The sequence below is a fragment of the Pseudonaja textilis genome, chromosome Z, assembly GCF_049901715.1.
Source record: "Pseudonaja textilis isolate UNSWEBS1 chromosome Z, rPseTex1.2, whole genome shotgun sequence".
Taxonomy (NCBI): Eukaryota; Metazoa; Chordata; class Lepidosauria; order Squamata; family Elapidae; genus Pseudonaja; species Pseudonaja textilis.
The window spans coordinates 39,924,436-39,943,947 of NC_142008.1; the positions used below are offsets into that span (position 1 = coordinate 39,924,436).

Consider the following 19,512-nt stretch of genomic DNA (forward strand, 5'->3'; position numbering starts at 1 on the left):
GGTGTTGTTTCTGAAGGAAAGTAGGACAAGAAAACCACTTATCTTGTTAAGAATGTTGAAAATTCACTAGTTAAGGAGACATAAGATAAGTGAAGATGTCTTTAGTCATACATGCTGGCTAGCCAGATGAATGAAATATTTTATTTTACTTTTCTTATGTGTTATTTATAGTGCTTCTATAATATTATTTAACCATTTATTTATTGTAAAACCATTGTATTTATTGTAAACCATTTATTTATAGATCTGTGGTCTATCAGAACAAGAATGAAATATTTTCCCAAGAGCCTGTAATTGTTGTATTAATCAAAATGTGATCTCTTGGTAAAAAGGTACCACATTTTTTTCTTTTCCAACTCTTCAATCTGAGAATGACAGAAGATAAAATAGAAAGAATACTTTATTCAATCAGAGTAGAGGTTTTTGTCCAGCAACCTTTTCCCAGCAAGATGCTTTTAATAAATCTATAGCTAGATCTGGGAGCAATAATTATCTACTACAGACCATTCTTAGCAACTGCACTGATTGCCTTTAAATATATACAGGTTCCTGATCAGTGGTCTCTATAAATCTCTCTCATTCTTATTTAAAGTCAAACAATATAGTAGTCATCAACCCATGTTTTGACAGCACTTTCCATTAATATATAGCATCTAGCTAAGTAGTTTATTGTGTTTGTTTCAACTGTATTACCATCAATTCATTTATTCAAATTCTAATTTAAAAAGAAGATGAAAAATTCCTCCTATGTTGTTCACATGCTTTTCATTTTTTATGTTCTTCCTTCATTGTGTCCTTTCCCTATAATAATTGCTTTTTCTTAATTCTTGCAGTTCTATAGTCCTGGGAATGGAAAAACTAAAACTGAACACAATACTAATACAAAAATAGTTGGTTTATTTTCTGTGTGTGGTAACAAACCTTACAATATATTATAAATATCATCTTAATTTTATTTACTGCTGTCATAAGATTGAATTTGTATCTTGGTTAGTGATTGATAGTTTTGATTCTATCAGGTTACAAATAATTATTTGTCCAAATAATTTTTGCTAACTAGTATTTACATTACATTAAATATAAATCCTATTTTCAGAGCATTTGTACTGAGGAAGTCCTTTAGGACTTGTTCACAGTCTGGTATTATTCATCAGCTTGGAAAAACTCAGTGTTCACCCCAACAAAAACACCATATTTCATGAAGAAGTGAAGTAACACTGGTCCCAATAAAAATCCATGGGGAACCCCCCTGTTTCCTTTCATTGTGAGGCCTGTCCGTTTACTGCTGCCCATGGCTTCCTGTTTTTGACCAGTACTAATGCATACAAGAACCTATGTTCTTAATCAATGAGTGCTAAATCTATGCAGGGGCTTCCCCAAAGAGACTTCAATCCATTAAAATATACGGTTACATTTGCCAGAGCTTATTAAGGTAGTCATGAATCTAACATGTTGTAATAATTCATGGAAATGATCAGGCTGGGCTTTGTAAACACCTAATTTTTTAAAGTATCAATTAAAATGAATTATTTTATATTTTGGTTTTCAGAAGATATAGAATTGTGGTCTGAGATGTTGGGCCCAATCCAGAAATATGCACTTGAAGCAGAGAATAGAATTTATGTTCTACTTCTTAACAAGGATTAGTGCTATCATTTCTAATAAGGTACCTTATTTAATTAAAAATAAAATAGATCTATTTGAACCAGTTGTTAGCATCAACCTCAGGATTCAAATGTACAAACTTTGATTCAACAAAGTTGTGGATACCATGTAATTATTTGATAGGGTTTTTTCCTTCAGAAATTGCATGGCATCCTTTACAAATATTGTATCTTCTTTGGATAAGAGCAATAAAAATACTGAATTCCAAAATAAGCAGCACATGCTAGCAATTCGTTGCACGTCTAATTAACTTGTTTTAAAAGTTGGTCTCATCAAATTATAGAACAAACCAGTACAGAAGGAACTTTATTGTACCTCTCTCTATATTCACCATGAAAGTATATTAGGAACTTTTTAAGCTCTTCTTCAGGAAAGAGAGTTTCTATAATTGCAGACATGTTTCCAAATATTACTGCATCAAACTGGTGAGTTTCATTGTAAGAATTTTGAGGTCTCTTTCAGCATGCCAGATAGTTTGGCTTCAGAGTAGTATTGATTGACTTATGTAGCTTAACTTCTGTTGGTTAAAATAACACATGGAGAGGACAAACCAAATAGTGCAGGTTTTGTGTGTATACATTCATACCTGGTGAACTCAAAATAATCACCTATAATCATGAGGAAGAACTCCTTGTAAGAATCTGAAGAGCAGTATGTGGATCTAAGGGTATTGTAAAGTAGATGCAACACTACTTTTGTTATGTAGAGTTTATATATTGTAGTTTATATATTTTTATAAGAATCTCAAAGCAGCATCACTCTTTTATCCTTACAACAGCGAGGTAGGTTGGGAGGTAGTTGAGATGTGAGAAAGAGATTTGCCCCAGATAAACTCTTGAGCTTCCTGAGTCCCAGACTCTGACAGGTGCTCCCACTGCAGATTCCTTTTGCACTTTCTGTCATTTCATAGAGTGTTATAAATTTATTTTTATTTTATTTATTTATTTATTTTGATTTGTCAATGTCTTACAAGATAATAGGTATAAGTATATACATAGTTATGGATACATGAAATGAGTACATATAACAAAAATAAAAGAAACAATAGGACAGGGATGGTAGGCATGTTGGTGCGCTTATGCATGCCCCCTACAGACTTCTTAGGAAAGGGGTGAGGTCAATAATAGACAGTCTAAGGTTAAAGTTTTTGGGGTTTGGAGAAGAAACCACAGAGTGAAGTAGACTATTCCAGACATTGACCACTCTGTTGCTGAAATCAAATTTCCTGCAATCAAGTTTGGTGCAGTTTATCTTGAGTTTGTATCTATTGTGTGCTCTTGTGTTGTTATGGTTGAAGCTGAAGTATTCATTGACAGGTAAGTCATTGCAATGTAAGGTTTTTGTATACCATACTTAGATCAGACCGAAGATGGCGTAATTCAAGGTTTAGCCTAATTCAAGGTATTCTACAATGAGTAGAGGAGTGGAGAACTCTTGTGAAATATTTCTGGACTTTCTAGCACCTCAACTGTGCTAATATCAGATATGTAATGTGGGTTCCAGACTGATGAGCTGTATTCGAGTATTGGTCAAGCAAATGTTTTGTATGCTCTAGTTAGTAGTGTGATATTACCAGAGAAAAAGCTACGTAGGATTAGGTTAACAACTCTTAATGCCTTTTTGGCTATGTAGTTACAGTGGGCTCTAGCACTTAGATCATTAGAGATGAGTATTCCAAGGTCCTTTACAGAGTTTGGATCATCAACAAGGCCTTCACTATTCAGCTTGTATTTTATTTTCTGATTTTTTTTGCCAATATGTAAGACAGAGCATTTATTTGTTGAGATTTGAAGTTGCCATTTGTTTGACCATTCTGATACATAGTCAAGATCTTTTTGAAGGGTCTGTGGTATTGAACAGCTTTACATCCTCAGCGAAGAGAACACAGTTGCTCTTAATATGATCACAGAGGTCATTTATGTAGAGTATGAAGAGAGTTGGTCCTAGAACACTGCCTTGTGGGACCACCACTATTGATAGGTACAGAATTTGATAGGACACTCCCAATTTGTTGTCTGTTTGACAGGAATGCTTCTATCCAGTTATGCAGTTGTCCAGAGATACCATAGGATTTTAATTTTAGGAGTAGTTTGTCATGTACCACTGAATCAAAGGCTTTACAGAAGTCTTTGTAAATTGCGTCTATTGCTTTGCCCTAATCGAGTTGTGTAGTCCATATGTTTTTGCAGTGTAAGAGTTGCAGATTACAGGATAGTTTTTTTCTGAAACCAAATTATTTATTAGAGAGTATGTCTTCTAGTTTTTCATCAACATTTAAAAAATTATAAATATTTAAAAAATTTTCTGATGAATTCATTTTTATATCCATCTTAAAAGTATTTTAAGTGTTTTTAGCCATATTTTCAAGAATTCTTTGCAGATATCAGCTATAACATTATTTCTGCTTTCAGATTAATACTCTAATAGAGGGATTAGGCAATGTTGACCCAGGAGTTGCATTTAATTTGGAAATGACAAGAGTTGCAGGATCATACAACTGTGTCATGCACATGGCAGCATTAATATTTTCAGGATTTAAATATATTTTACTATTTCTCAGACTATGTCTTTCTGGAATGCACACAGATGCACACAGATGCACATTGTTGAATAGGATTGTGACATTTCTTTGTTTAAGCTAAATTCAACAAATTTTAAAGCTCCAGAATACCAAACACTTTGTTACCAATTTTTAGCAGTAGAGAGATCTGCACATTCTCCTGACTGCCCATCTTGGATTTGAAAGATATAGAAGATGGACAGAAAGTAAACAAGTAAACAAGGAAGTAACTTATCTTTTCCTGATCAGCAAGAGTGATCTTTCTGCCAGTTAATTGATAGTCAAGACAGAGCCAAATGTGCCCCATTTTCCAGTGAAAAATATGGAAGAATTCCACTGTTGTTCCTCCCTGCATTTAAATACTGAGGAAATAGGTTATGAAGTAGATTCAAATTTAATTCATCCAGACTTAGAATAGGAAAAGGAGAAACTGAGTTTGAGGAAAACCCAACCAAGGTTTTTTCATTGAGATCTTTTCTTGAACGGTCCATCTTTCTTTATTAATTGTTCCAATCTGGTAGTTCTCTTCCTCAGTTAGACTGTGCAGAGCTCCAAGAAGAATCCTTGGGCAGCTGAGTAGACACTGCTCCTTTTTGCTTATCAGACAGCACAAAAACCATGAGGTTGCTGTGGTTGAAAGATTCCTTCAGGTCCCATCATACCATTTTCAAGTATGGGAGATATATTAGTCACTTTGCTGCAGCAAAGCCGTTACATTTTATAGTGCACAGATTGGCTTTTTCTTAGTGACAACAATTTATTTGGTTGATTTATCTATTGTTTGTTGTTATTTGTTTTATTGTGTTTTATGTGCCATCCAATTTAGAATCTTTTTTTTTCCTGAACCAAGTATAATTTTAAAATTTCTGAATCCATATGAGGGTAATATTTTATTCTCTTAGACTTGCTCAACATTGAAAAAATGAGCATCAAGCAGAACAAAGAAAAAATAGAGTCAGTGTAGACAATGCGATGATGAGCCTGAGTCATCATAATAGGCCCAAGGTGAACCCCAATGAAATAAGCTGCAGATATTCAAATTTGAGCCCTGTGAGACTGTGGTGATTTCAAGTTGCATTCAGGATCTATGTAAGGATTAGTGAGATAAAGAAACCATGGACCTTTTAGTAGTTCTGCCAATACTGTAAATGAAACGTCTCAGTTTGGTGGCCTTGATTGAAACTAATTTACTGAATTTCTTTCCTATATCTTTTAGATATAGTGATAGAGGCATGGCTCTGTTAATTAAGTACTTTCTGTTGTTGGAACAATCAAGGGTTTCCAGTTCTATTTTTATCATGCTTCCAGTTAAATGCTCGAGGGCTATCTCATACATCCATCACATTTGTATAAATCAATAAAACTTCCTAGTCTGATGTTTTAATTGTATTATATTAAGTGCATTGACCCACTTATTACCAATAAATTAAATATGATCGTTATGTATTAAATAATAATTGCAGTATTATTTTTAGAGAGAAAAAATAAGTGAAAACATTTCTAGATTTTTTAAAAACAGTATTAGAGGTAGGTTTATCATAGAAAATGCCCATTAAGTATCATTGAGAAATTTATTATTTTTTTATTTGTAGGGTAAAACCATGTGATCTATATTCAAGATGAAAAATATTTTGAAACTGTAATAAAATTGTTATATATTACATTTTTATAATGAATAGACAGTTATAATGAATGAGCAGTTGCAAAAGTTGTTTTTTTAAAAAAACGAATCACAACAATACTTACAATTGAAGCAACAATTGGTTTTTTTAATTATAAAACATAATTCCAGCAGTCTTGATGTAGCCATTATTATCTAATCTCATGAAATAAAGTTAATAAAAATGTATTATTATTATCAGTGATGTATAATTTAATACATGCTTCCAGAATTAGATTTGTACCTAATATTGCTTTTTAGGGTGAATTTTATACGACTTCTAACACTTTTTGCTTATATTTCCATATGCTACAACCAATTCATCCACAACTACGCTATCATTTTTAAACAATTTATCAGTGGGATATAATGTTTTTTGGTATCTTCTTTATCTTGACATATCTTTAAAACAATAATTGTGGATTTGATGGAGCATGTGTTTATATGATCATGGCTAATGTCAGAATTTTAATTTACATTCTCATTTTTCTTGATCTAGAAGGGGCCATATCATGTTCCAGGACTTTTTATAAATCAAAATATTTCAAATACGTTTTAAATTAAAAAAGAAAAAGGAAAGAAATGTTAACTTAATAAAGATGTGGGATTCATTTACAAAGGAAATACTGGCCATAGACCAAGAGCAAGTTAAATATTGTGCCAACAGTTTTGCAGTTCACAGTCTGCATTTTTTCTCCCTTGCTTAACCTCTACAATACTGACCTATCTTTCTTGAAGGAAGAAACCTGGTCAATAGGGGCATATATAAGATACATTTTTATTTCAATATTTGCCCTTTAGTTGGGCAACTAAAATGAACATAAACCAAAATCACCTTATGCATTGTGTGAAGTATTAACTTTTAAAGATTCTGCATTGGTGAGTTGAGCAATGGCTTATGGAATAATCTGGGGTTCATTTAAGTTTGTAGAATCTGAGAAAGCAGGTTTTTCTGAAGTTTGAACATTAAGACTAGTACACTTTCCTTTCTTGGCTGCTTCTGCTAACCAGGGTGTGTGAAGCTGAATCCAGGAGATTGTTAAAATTTCTTTGAGGAAGGGCTGAATACCACCTGTTCCCAAAAGATGCAGTAGTGCACCTTATCCAAAAAAGCCTTTCCTGAAATTTTCCCAGCCCCAACTTCTCCTTTCTGGGAAAGATTGTGGAGAAGATGGCAGATGAACTTCAGTGGATCATGGAGAAATGGATTTTCTGGATACTGTCCATTCAGATTTCAGGGCTGATTATGGTTGCTGTGTTAAATGATCTTCATTAGGAAGAATGCCACAATAAGGTCATCTTCAAAGATCTTATAATGGCATTTGATACAATCAACTATGACGTCTCTTTAGACTGCCTGCAGTGGTTGGAATTGGAAGTACTATTTTTAAAAATATCTATGTAGTTTTAGGCATTTGCAGCTTAGCAGGTGGGTGTGGTTCATAATTGGGGGACCAATGATTGAATCCTTGGGAATTATGGAGTCTTATGGAGTCTCATAGTGCCTAACATCTACATGCAACCACTAGGAAAATAATTTGCCAGTTTTGGTTGTAACCATTATGCTGATGCTAAATTATAACTACTATCTGACTGAAACAAATGAAATTCAAGATTTGGTATGACAAAGTGAGGAGGATCTGGATGATATAAAACAATTTCAACCTGAATAAGCTGAGGCTTAGCTTCTTGTTGCCAATAAACATTGAAAATTTATTTAACATTTGTCCTGGTAGTTACACTTGATGAGACAGTGTTTTCCTGCAAAGGAGTTGGTGTATCATCAGAATGGCTAATGGCTCAGTTGAAACTTCAAATGGAAACCATGGCTGGGATGTCTTCGATTACTGTGCCAGTCATATTCCTATTTTTAATATAACAGGTACAGAATACCCTGATCCCCATAGCATTAGACTACTGCTAGGATACTTTATGTTTGGTTGTGTTTGAAGACTCATAACTACAGCTAGTTCAAAACGCAATGGCATCGTAACAAAATTATATTTTGCCAGAAACCCCTGTATCACCTGCCAGATAGTTTTCAAATTCAATCTGAAGTACCTGTCATTAAAGAACTTTTAAAGCCATTCATGGTGTTTTATCAGATTACATTCACACAATACCTTGCTGGCATGAAAACCCAAAGAAAGCCTATTAATAGTCTTTCTAATTTTTGAGGAAGAATTTATTCGTATCTAGGAGGAAAGTTAAAGTCATTTTATTCCAGCTAGCATTTCGTTCTAGATTGTCCTGCTGGTATCCCTTGTGCATTTGACTTTTGATGCTTTGTTATTTTCTTTTTGCCAGTCTTAAATATTGCTTTTAACTATGTATACTAATTATGTTGTTTATTGGCCTAGCTGCTTGGTGCAGATTGTAAATGGATGGATAGATGGATGGAAGTACATAAATAAGTAGATAGGTAGGTAGGTAGGTAGGTAGGTAGATACATTACAGATAATCAGAGTTGGGAGGGACCTTGTAGGTCATCTAGTCCAACCCCCGCCCAAGCGGAGACCCTACACCATTTCTGGCAAATGGCAGTCCAATCTCTTCTTGAAAGTCTCAAGTGATGGTGCTCCCACAACTTCCAAGGGCAAGCTGTTCCATTAGTTGATTGTTCTCACTGACAGAAAGTTTCTCCTTATTTCCAGGTTAAATCTCTCCTTGTTCAGTTTCCATCCATTATTCCTTGTCTGGCCTACAGGAGCTTTAGAAAATAGCTTGACCCCTTCCTCCCTGAGGAATACATACATACATACATACATACATACATACATACATACATACACACATACATACATACATGAGTACAGTTTAGGGTTAACTCATATAACAGCTGCAATGGGTGATTTTGCATTTGAAATAATTAGAAATAGTAAAAAGGAAGAGACTTCAGTTTCTCTATCTCCTTCCAATTACTATCCTCTTGTTAGTAATAGAAATCCTGATATTGTTTTAGGGCTATATCCTCCTTTGTTTCAGGGGGTCAAGATGGTGTAAATAATTTTCCCCCCTTAACAACTGCTCTGTGAGATAAGCTAAGTGGAGAGTGTGTGACTGGCTCAAATCATCCTCAGAGTTTTCCAAAGCCAAGGCTCAGTTTCAATCTGTTTCCTGTCCCTAATCCTATACATTAACGATCATACCAAGCTTTAAATTTCAAATACATATTTGACTCTCAGGGAAGGATTAAGCATCCTCATTTGTTTGCCATGTTCTTTTTTTTTCTTTTTCTTTGGTCACACTGTCAAGAAGTTAGCATTTTTTTCAAAATTTAAAACTGATGCAGAGGCACATCTGCGTGTAACATATAGTTTGATTTCTGTTAGATGATTTTGCAAAAAGATTTAGCTTTCAACTACTGGAAGTATTATTAAAATATATGGAAATTCATGGAGACTTAAAGAACATTGCATAGTAATCCTTGGGACATATTCCCAGATTTACCGTACTCTGTAAAAATGCATAAAATCTGTAGAAGTTCTTCACAAATAAATGTAACAGAATAAATTAGGTGACCAATCCAAAAGGACCAGCTATTAGAATGGGAAAATCAATTACTCTCCCTTGTCATACCTCACTCTTCTTGCCAATGAATCCTTCCCAATAATTAATAGAATAGTGAAGTAGAAAGTATACTTAATATATGTAAATGCAAAATGTAGATTTAGCTGTTGTACCAAATTTAGCTTCTGTTTTAACTTGTCCATTTTGCTGATTTAACATACTGCACTGCAACTGTAACCCTAATTCAAATCCCAATAATTAAAAGCTGTCAGCATGCATTAAAATCTCTTAAGATTAAGATTTTTAAATGTGATTTTCATTTTCATTTTTTTGTCAATTCTCACACAAGTTTTTATTTATCCAGTAACTTATGAATGGATAAATTGGGTATATTGAAGTCTGAAAGATCTATTTCTAAGAATGCAAATATATTGCTCTACTAAAAGTTTGTTCGGAACTAATATCGTTGTATTAGGCTTTTGTATTTAATGCCAAATTGATGCTGGCTTATCTGCAAATTGGAAACAAAGCTTTTTTTACAGTGAAGAATAGAGAAACAGATATTAGTACACTTATTATTTATAAAAAAATGTTTTCGGTCAAGGGCAGATATAAAGAGCATTCTTAGATGATAAAGACAGAGAGCATAGGACAACAGAATCAATGTGAACTGGACTAGAGAACATAATTGGGAAACTGTCATACCTGCAAACCTGATACAATGCAGCTTAGTTTTCATCCAGTAATTTGAATAAGATGGAACCTTAGCACTGAACTCTTGTGTTATTAATATCTAAATTTCAAAGGCAAGTATGGTAATATTCAGTATAACAGACCACCATTATGTAAGATTTTTTTGTGTGCGCACACATACATGCCTTCAAATGTGCCTTAACTCCTAGTGACTGCCTGGCTAAGTCCCTGAAGTTCTGTTGCTAAGATTTTTTTGGAAGTTGTCTGCCAGTGCCTGCTTCTTAAGGCTGAGAGAAACAGCTTTGTGTCTATGATAGGGCTAAAACTCTCAGTCTCCTGTGCCCAATGCCTTAAAACAGGTATCAAACTCGCAGCCCACAGGCCGGATATGTCATGTGCTGGCCCCACCCCCGGCCAGTTTAGTGAAGGGGAAAAAAGTCCTGATACATCACATGATGCCACTGTGATGACACGACTTTGATACCCCTTCCTTAAAATATTGCAGTAAACTAATTCTAATACTAAATATAGATCTGGGATAATTTGAATGTTTCAGAACAAGGAAATGCCAAATCTGAATTGCTTTGTTATTGTCCAGATAGTGTCATGTATATAGATTTTTTTTCAAGATATTATTCATTAAATTGTCCAGAAATGTTGTAATTAAACCTGAAATTCAGAACCAAGCTTAACTTTGTGGGTGTGAATTATAAGAACTGAAATTCTGATATTTTGGAAGAACACTAATGAAATTTATGACATGACACTGCAACTTCCTTCTTGAAGTTCACTGGTATTTCTGTTACTATCCTTTTAAAGATACATGTGATAGTGTATATGATAAAAACAGCATTCTGATGAATTTGAGAAATTAATAAAAATTATACAAGATGTGATGATAGGATGGGGGAAGAAATGAACAGACTGAGGCATGCATATATATTTGGCAGACCTGATGCGGTTCATATGAATTTATTTTAGTGGAAACATAAACATAATTCAGTCTATCCTTTAGTTCAGTCTTGCATCTATTTTTCTGGTTATTCAACAAATAATTTTATTTCTTGATTGATTTAATTTAGTGTTTATGTTTGCTTAATGCTTCTCATTTCTTTCTAGTGTTCTTTATTCTTCATTCTCCAATGAAGCCATTGTTTTCCTACTGTGTTTATGTGTATTTATAACTTTGTTCATATTTTCTTAAAAACATTTTGTAGATGAAGGATATAGATGGCTTGCTGCCCTCCATGAGTGCTAATGTTCTTATATTTATTTCAAATGGAATTACAGTATTTCTAATCTTTTGCTAGACTATGTTCTAATATGTGTTCTTGCTGTCTGTGTATTTCTGTAGCAGTTCAGTTTATTTACTTGGCCATGACTAATTCAAAGTATTACAGTTAGTACGTGAGTAGTTAGCAAACAAATCTGAAATGGTTAATAATAGAAAGAAGAAGAAAGTAAAGAAGGCACCAGATGATTTCTGCCACTTTTCTGTGGCATTTATAGTCTCCTTTTAACATCTTGAAATGAAAAATCTCATGATAGACAATGTGACTTCAAATAGATACTCATGCACATCTGGGACATACATTCAAGAAAACAACAACAAAGCACTGAACAAATGGGGTAAACATGGAACCAAATGAATTTACAGTTGGATCTAAATCTTCCCACAGAAATCTGTTGCTTAGGTCTGTGAATCAGTGACAGATTTCTCCAGAGAGTTTCAACACATTGTTGCATTATGCAGGCACTTATGTCAGTGAAATATAGCTCTCATACACAATTGTTAAAGCACGCATGAAATAGCCTAATATGGAGAATCACTTTTTCACATTCTAGATTATGTTAGTGTTCCATCATTCATATTAAAAAGACAGAGTTTGTGCAGGTTTTAGTGGCCTGGGATAGTTACAGATCTGTTGGCATAAGTCAGCAAATGGAGTGAGAAAAAGGAGAAATATTTATACTGGTTTTGAAAAGCAGATCTGTCATAAGGAACTGATCTGGGGGTTAGCTTTAGTTTAGGAGATGTGAAGGCAGCAGATTCATTGGTCCATCTTTATATAGGTATGGGGATTTAATCTGACAGCAACTTCATACAAGATCCAGCAATAGGTTTGTCAAACATTGACAAAACTTTGGTCTCTAGGTAAAGACCAAGCTGGGGATGGGAATTGCCAACACTTTGGAAGATAGACTCAAGATTCAGAAGGATGTTGAGCATTGGGCTCTTTTGAACAAGATGCAGTTCAGTAGTGAGAAAAGTGAAGTTCTGCACTTAGGTAGGAAAAACCAAATGCACAGGTATAGAATAGGTGATACCTGATTCAAGTTAGTGGTAACTATGAAAGGGATCTAGGTATCCTTATGGATTACTATTTAAATATGAGCTGGAATAGTGTGGCATTTACAAAATAATAATAATGCAGCCCTAGACTGCTCATCAACAGAAGAATAGCAACAAGGTCACAAGAAATAACAATATGTTCTATACTGTACTAGTGAAGCCACATTTGAAATATAGACAGACGCAACAAAAAAGATAAGGGATCTGGAGGCTAAACCATATGATGAATGCTTAAGGGAACTAGATATGTCTAATGTAACAAAGAGAAGGATTGATGATAACATCTGTCTTAGGGAAGATAGATGATAACTGTTTTCCAGAACTAGATGGGATATCATAGAGAAAAGGGGGATGACTTATTCCCCAAAGCACCTGAAGACAGAACAAGAAGCAATGGGTGGAAACTAGTTAAAGAGTGTTCTAATCTGGAACTAAGGAGAAATTTCCTGACAGAAGAATTAATGACAGGAATTCCTTGCCTTCTGGATTTCTGGGTACTCATTGCTGGAAATTTTCAAGAAAATATTAGATAGCCATTTGTCAGGAATGGAATAAGAGCTCCTTGGGCAGGAAGATGAACTAGAAGACCTTCAAAGTTCCTTCTAACCGGATTCTATGATTCTATGACCATGAGAGTGTTTCTTTACCCAATGGAGAAGTAGTAAGTGTTAAAAGATTCAGGGGGGAAAAACCCCAAGCAGTAGTGAGCACGTTATAGTAAGCTCAGCATAGTTCAGCATTCAATACCATCATTCCAGACATTCTTCTAACTAAATTAAACCAACTAGCGGTACCTGAACACACTTGTAAGTGGATTATAAGCTTCCTAATGGACAGGAATCAGCAGGTGAAGCTAGGCAGAATCTCATCTGATACCTGTACAATTAGCACAGCCCCTCCACAAAGTTGTGTGCTTTCTCCACTTCTCCCTATATACCAATGACTACATCTCAAACAATCCATCTGTTAAAATACTGAAGTTTGCAGATGATACAATAGTGATTGGTCTCATTCGAGACAACAACGAATCCACATACAGACAGGAAGTTGTACAACTTGCCTTGTGGTGTAGCTGGAACAATCTGGAACTGAACACAGTCAAAACCATAGAAATAGTGGTAGACTTTAGAAGAAACCCTCCCATACTACCACCTCTTACAATACTAGACAACACAGTATCAACAGTAGAGACCTTTAAATTTCTAGGTTCTATTATATCACATGACCTAAAATGGACACCTAACATCAAAAACGTCATCAAAAAAGCATAACAAAGAATGTTCTTCCTGCACCAGCTCAGAAAGCTCAAACTGCCCAAGGAGCTGCTAATACAGTTCTACAGAAGAATTAATGACTCTGTCATCTGCACCTCTATAACTATCTGGTTTGGTTCTGCAACCCAACAGGACAGACACAGACTTCAGAGGATAATTAGGACTGCAGAAAAAACAATTACTGCCAACCTGCCTTCAATCGAGGACCTGTATACTGCATGAGTCAAAAAGACGGCTGTGAAAATATTTACAGACCCCTCACATCCTGGACGTAAACTGTTTCAACTCCTTCCCTCAAAACGATGCTATAGAGCATGCATACCAGAACACATACTAGACACAAGAACAGTTTTTTTCCTGAAAACCATCACTCTGCTAAACAAATAATTCCCTCAACACTGTTCGACTATTTACAAAGTCTGCACTACTATTACTGTTAATCTTCTCATCACTCCTTATCACTCATCCCCTTCCACTTGTGACTGTATGACTGTAACTTTGTCGCTTGTATTCTTACAATTTATATTGACTGTTTCCTAGTATGATTTGGTTGCTTATTGTACCCTATGACTATCATTAAGTGTTGTACCTTATGATTCTTGACTCTTGATGAATGTATCTTTTATGTATATTGAGAACATCTGCACCAAGACAAATTCCTTGTGTGTCCAATCACATTTGGTCAATAAAGAAATCTATTCTATTTGTTGATTTTTTCCCCACATGATTTCAAAATCTGCGCCCAAGATTTTACACTCATGCTTTTTTACATTTAAGAATTTGCTGTCTTAGTTTATTCTTTATTAATTTGCATAAGCAAAGAATAGGCAGCTTCTTACCATCTAGTTCCTAATCTAACCTGTTTTTTCTAGATTATTTTAATTTATTTAAAAAACAACAAAATAACATGATCTAGCATTATCTTCATTTACTATACTACTTTTGTAAAGACTTTGTAGGTCTTATAAAATAAAATGGTAGTTATTCTTCAATAGTGATTACAGCATGGCTTCAAGATGCAAAATATGCTAGCAGTCCAATAAATATTTCTAGCCTGTAATTTAAACAAAAATAGTGGTTTATTTCTGTCCAGTAAGTCAAACTGAAATGCTTCTTCAAAGTTTGATTATAACATTATTTCCTGAATGAAACCAGTGTGGGAAAAAGTGAATTAGTTTATATGTCAGAATAGGGAATATATGAATCTTGATGTTCCTAACTTTCAATCATGTAGTGCATACCATCTCATTCATCATCTATAAATCCTGAAGATCCTTTCAGTCAGTTCTATTGTGTATGCTTTAATAGGTTTTAAAATCTGGTTAAGAGCATCCAATTATCTCTTCCATAAGTTTCATTTAAATATTAAAAAGAATGGAGAAGACAGAACCTTGAAAAACATCTTATATTAGATCTTATTTTGATGTTTGCCTCTTTTAACCAAGGAAGCTTCCTACAGCTTCTACTAGGAGTCTAGAGGCTCCCAGTAAAAGCTATAAACCAAACAGGCTCTCCACATTCCATATACCACACTTCAAAACAGTTCCAACCCAATAAGTATAACCAAATATATCTTGGCATCAATCATAGCATCCAGAATAGTAAAGATATAAGAAGAAAAACATGAAAAACATCAAAGCAGCTTGTGAACAATCAACTCCGGGAAAAGGATAAAGTAGGAGTATAGGGAGGCCCAAAAACCCTGAAATAATTTAAGGATGCAATGCTTGCAGGAAGCATTTTTTTTTTGCAACAAAATCACCATATATAAGTCTTAAATTAACTTTATACTGTACCTTATGAATATGAGTCAGGTTTTTCTCCACAGCACTATAAAATATCTATCTTGCAACTCTACAGCCATATTTGAATACCACATATTATTTGTAATCTAGGTTACAGAGGATACAATCAATCGGGTGTTCTGTATTACAAGTATCAATCCAAACATTGATAGGACTCATTTCAATTCCTTTATTTTAGAATGCAATTAGATCTAATAGATTTTGCATCTTGCCCATATATAGGTAAAATGTAGCCACTAATCAGACTTTAGTGCTGATCTACCATGACTTAAAAACATAAGGCATCCCTTCCCATGTAACATCTCCTAAATCAAGACTGTTATTGGCTATATGCTTATCTTAGAGAAATGTTTAGTTACTGTGGAACTTCAGGATTGGAGTAACCTAAAGTAAATATGGAATTCAATCAACTTCATGAGGCTACACTAACTCTTAATATAAGACCATCTGTATTAGTTCATAGATTCAGGTAGAGAGCATAGAAAGCAATATACTAATAGAGTTTCAAGTCAATTCCTAGACACAAGATTGAAATGTGCTCATTATGACCAAGTTTTCTCACAGGTTTTCTAGCAGGAAAGTGTTCATGTAGTTCATTGCTGTATCTACTTGTGAAGATAGTGAGACAAAACTATGGCTGAATTAACAATAATTGCATTTCCCCCATTTTCTATTTTCTACAATTAGAATTCATTTCATTATTTTGTCCACTTCAGACAGCATGTTAGCATGTGGAATGCAAATTATAAGCAGATCCTTCTTTCTTCAGTGGTGATATTTCTTAAGACCTGGTCAACTTACCTGCAGAGGAGAGCAGAGGATTCTAGCTCATACAGCACTATTTAAATGAACACAAAGACTACTGTAAGCCTTTGCCATGAACGACATCATAGCGCAACGTATAAACACAAGACACTCCTTGTTGTTCCTGGCATATTGTTTGTTAATTAATTACATAAGGACTCTGGAGTGGCTTCACAAAATTATAATATATGTAATGTATATAGAATAGTATGCAATGTAGTGTAAATATGATTGGCCTTTGGGAGAAAACCACCAAAACCACAACATACTTCCATAACACCTGCTGCTAAGATGAGGCCTGTCCAAACCTCTTGGCCGCAGGCCTAGAGAAACAGCCAAGTTGTTAAAGATTGCCTGAAGGCAGGGAAGGTAAAGACCATGCAGACCCCCATGGGATGCAATCCAAAAGCAGGTGCAATGATAAAAAAAAATATTGACTATACAGGAGAACATATCACCCAGACAAGAACATCATTGTGAGGCTACATATGCATGCAGGCTTTTCCCAGTCCCTTTTGATCCTTGGAATTTGGCAGCATATTTACTAGTTCTTTCTAAACTATCAGCTTTTCCCAGCTACTTACATGGTATATTAAACTAATCTTTGGAATGTTTATCTCTTCTGGACTCAAAGACTCTTTAAAATTGAAGTACATAAAATTTTAATAAAAATTCAAGTTAAAAAACTTAATGGAGTTAAAAAAGGGGGAAAGACCTAGTCAAGCTGTGATTAACTATACTTAATATTTACAGAGAATTTACACAACTAATTCTTAGATTTGTGCATTTTCACATTGCACTTTTATAGATCAGAAATTGTAATATGTCTCTGCGGTTTGTTGTTGAAGGGAAAAGTTATTATACCCTACTTTCTACATTCTTGGACATGCTGACAGTTGCTTTAAAACTTATCTTTAGGAGGGGAAATTGGGAAACAGCTTCCTGAAGATATACTTTCTGATTTTGAATTGGGATCCATGTTCCAGTGTTTTATACTGTTATATCTATGTCAATACAAAATGTCTGTTACTTGGCATCAAGTTTAACCTTTCAGAACAAATGTGAGAAAAGTTGGTGAGAAAAAAATCTTTCATTCTGCAACAACTCTGCTTGAAGTTTCATTCTTTTGAACATGGATGCTTCCTGTCATATATTTTAACAAGGAAATATACCTGTATTAAATACTTTCTCATTACCAAACAATTCAAATTCCATTTTGTTTGCCATAAAGATATAGTTATAGTAGTTTTGTCTATATATTTATAAAATCAATGTTAATCAGAATCTTGAACTGTTTTAATTTACCAGTGTCTTGATGTAACTGATACTTAGAAGTACAGAGCATTAAGCTCTGTAAAATGCAATATTATTGCAGGGCACATGTCCAATTTTTAAAACACTATATAGATTGGAAGACAGATGAGCTTTTCAGGATTATTTTAGGCCCATTTTGATTAAATGCCTCAGATGCAGTTTCCAATGGAAATTAATTTCATTGATGTGAAAACAAATGGACTCTAACCACAAAATCAGCTGCAATGTTGAAAGGGAGTATAGCAAGCTCAAATTGTAACTGGAAAGGAACGAAGAATAGTACATGCTTTGCTGCACAAGTAGAATTGCTTTGTTAAAGCTAAATATAAGGAGGATATTTTATACAAGTGAGAAAATGTGTATATATTGTATGGAAGGAAGGATTAGAAGATAGGAATAATTGCATTAAACTAAAGTATTTAATTTAGTTTTTCTGTTGTCAAAGTGAATATTATTTAGAATTGTCCCAATTTCAGGCCACTTTATACAAAGTCATCTTAATTACGGGCAATCAAATATTACTACTATTAGCATTCTTTGCCTTTCTACCATGGTGACATACTTTAAGGGAGAAAATGAAAAAACAGAGACTAATCATTAGACTAATCTCAAGCAATATGAGACTTTGGAGGCAATACTTGAATAAAGTTTGCAACATTAAGAAAATGCACATTATGTACATTTTTGAGGAAAACATAGAAAAAGTTAAGGCAATTACCAAAAATTAGAAGTTTTTTATCCAAAGAACTTCTGTTTAGTTTATTGTCTGCTTCCTCTGACTCTGACTCATATTAATTGAAAAGCAAAACTTAAATGGGTTTTAACCTAAAGCAGTGTTTTTACAAGTGAATGTGAAGATATAAAATATGTCGGTACAGAACACTCTGGAGTTGGTTTAGTGGCTGAATAGCCCCATATTAGCTTATACACCTTGCCTTGTTCTAATGGATTTCAGTGGATTTCAGTAGAAATGTTTTGCCTAGGGATGCACAATGATTAAGAAAAGAAGACTGTGCTTGCTTAAAAGACTGAAATTATTAGCTCATAGTAACAAGCCTGCACTAGAGATACTGTTGAGGCTTTGTTTTCATGAGTCTACAGTAATTTAGTTTTTAGGATGTGTTTTATTTAGAAAGTGTTGAAATATGTAATCACTTGAAAATATTTAGAATATGACTTAAATAATATCAGTTTCAAGTAAAAATTACATATTATATCTTGCTATAAAAATCAACAGTATGAATAAAGAAAATGTTGCATTCCCTCCCTCTCCACCCCCAAATGGTCCACAAAGCCAGAAAGGTTGGGAAACTCTGTCCTACAGCATCTTGTACTTAATTTTTTTTATTGTTGTCACCATTAGGTATCTGTTAATAAATTGGAAACTATTCTAAATGTTTCCAGCTACTTCCTAAACAATTCTAAATAACCATCCAGCTTATATCATCAGACAGCAGTTTGAAATGGGTGGACTCAAAATTTTTAGCAACGGGTTCTCTGCCTGGTTGCTGGGTGGGCGTGGCCATAGTGGCATGGCCTAGTCGGCCGCCTGCACCATGGTGGGGATTATTTTTGCCCTCACCGGGCTCCGGAGGCTTTCCTTGAGCCTCTGGGAGGGCAAAAACTGCCTCCCCAGGCTCCGGAGGCTCTCTGGAAGCTGGAAATGGGCCCGTTTCAAGCCTTCCTGAACTTCCAAGAGGCCCATTTTTCACCCTTCTTGAACCTCCTTGCAAACACTGCATTTACCTGATCCAAAACAGGACATGTGGAGATTCCTGGGAGGGGTGGGGTGGGTGGGGCGGAGCCAGCCAGGAAGTTCTCTGCACTGTGTAGAATCTTAGCTAGAGAATTTCCCGACCTCCAAATCCCCAGCA

The 19,512-nt window shown here is 34.6% G+C and overlaps 1 protein-coding gene across 9 annotated transcripts in view; it reads left to right on the top strand.

The window, feature by feature from the left end:
* The window catches only part of CREB5 (cAMP responsive element binding protein 5), a 268,675-nt gene that overhangs the window by 179,393 nt on the left and 69,770 nt on the right, over nt 1-19,512 (top strand). The window lies entirely within an intron of this gene.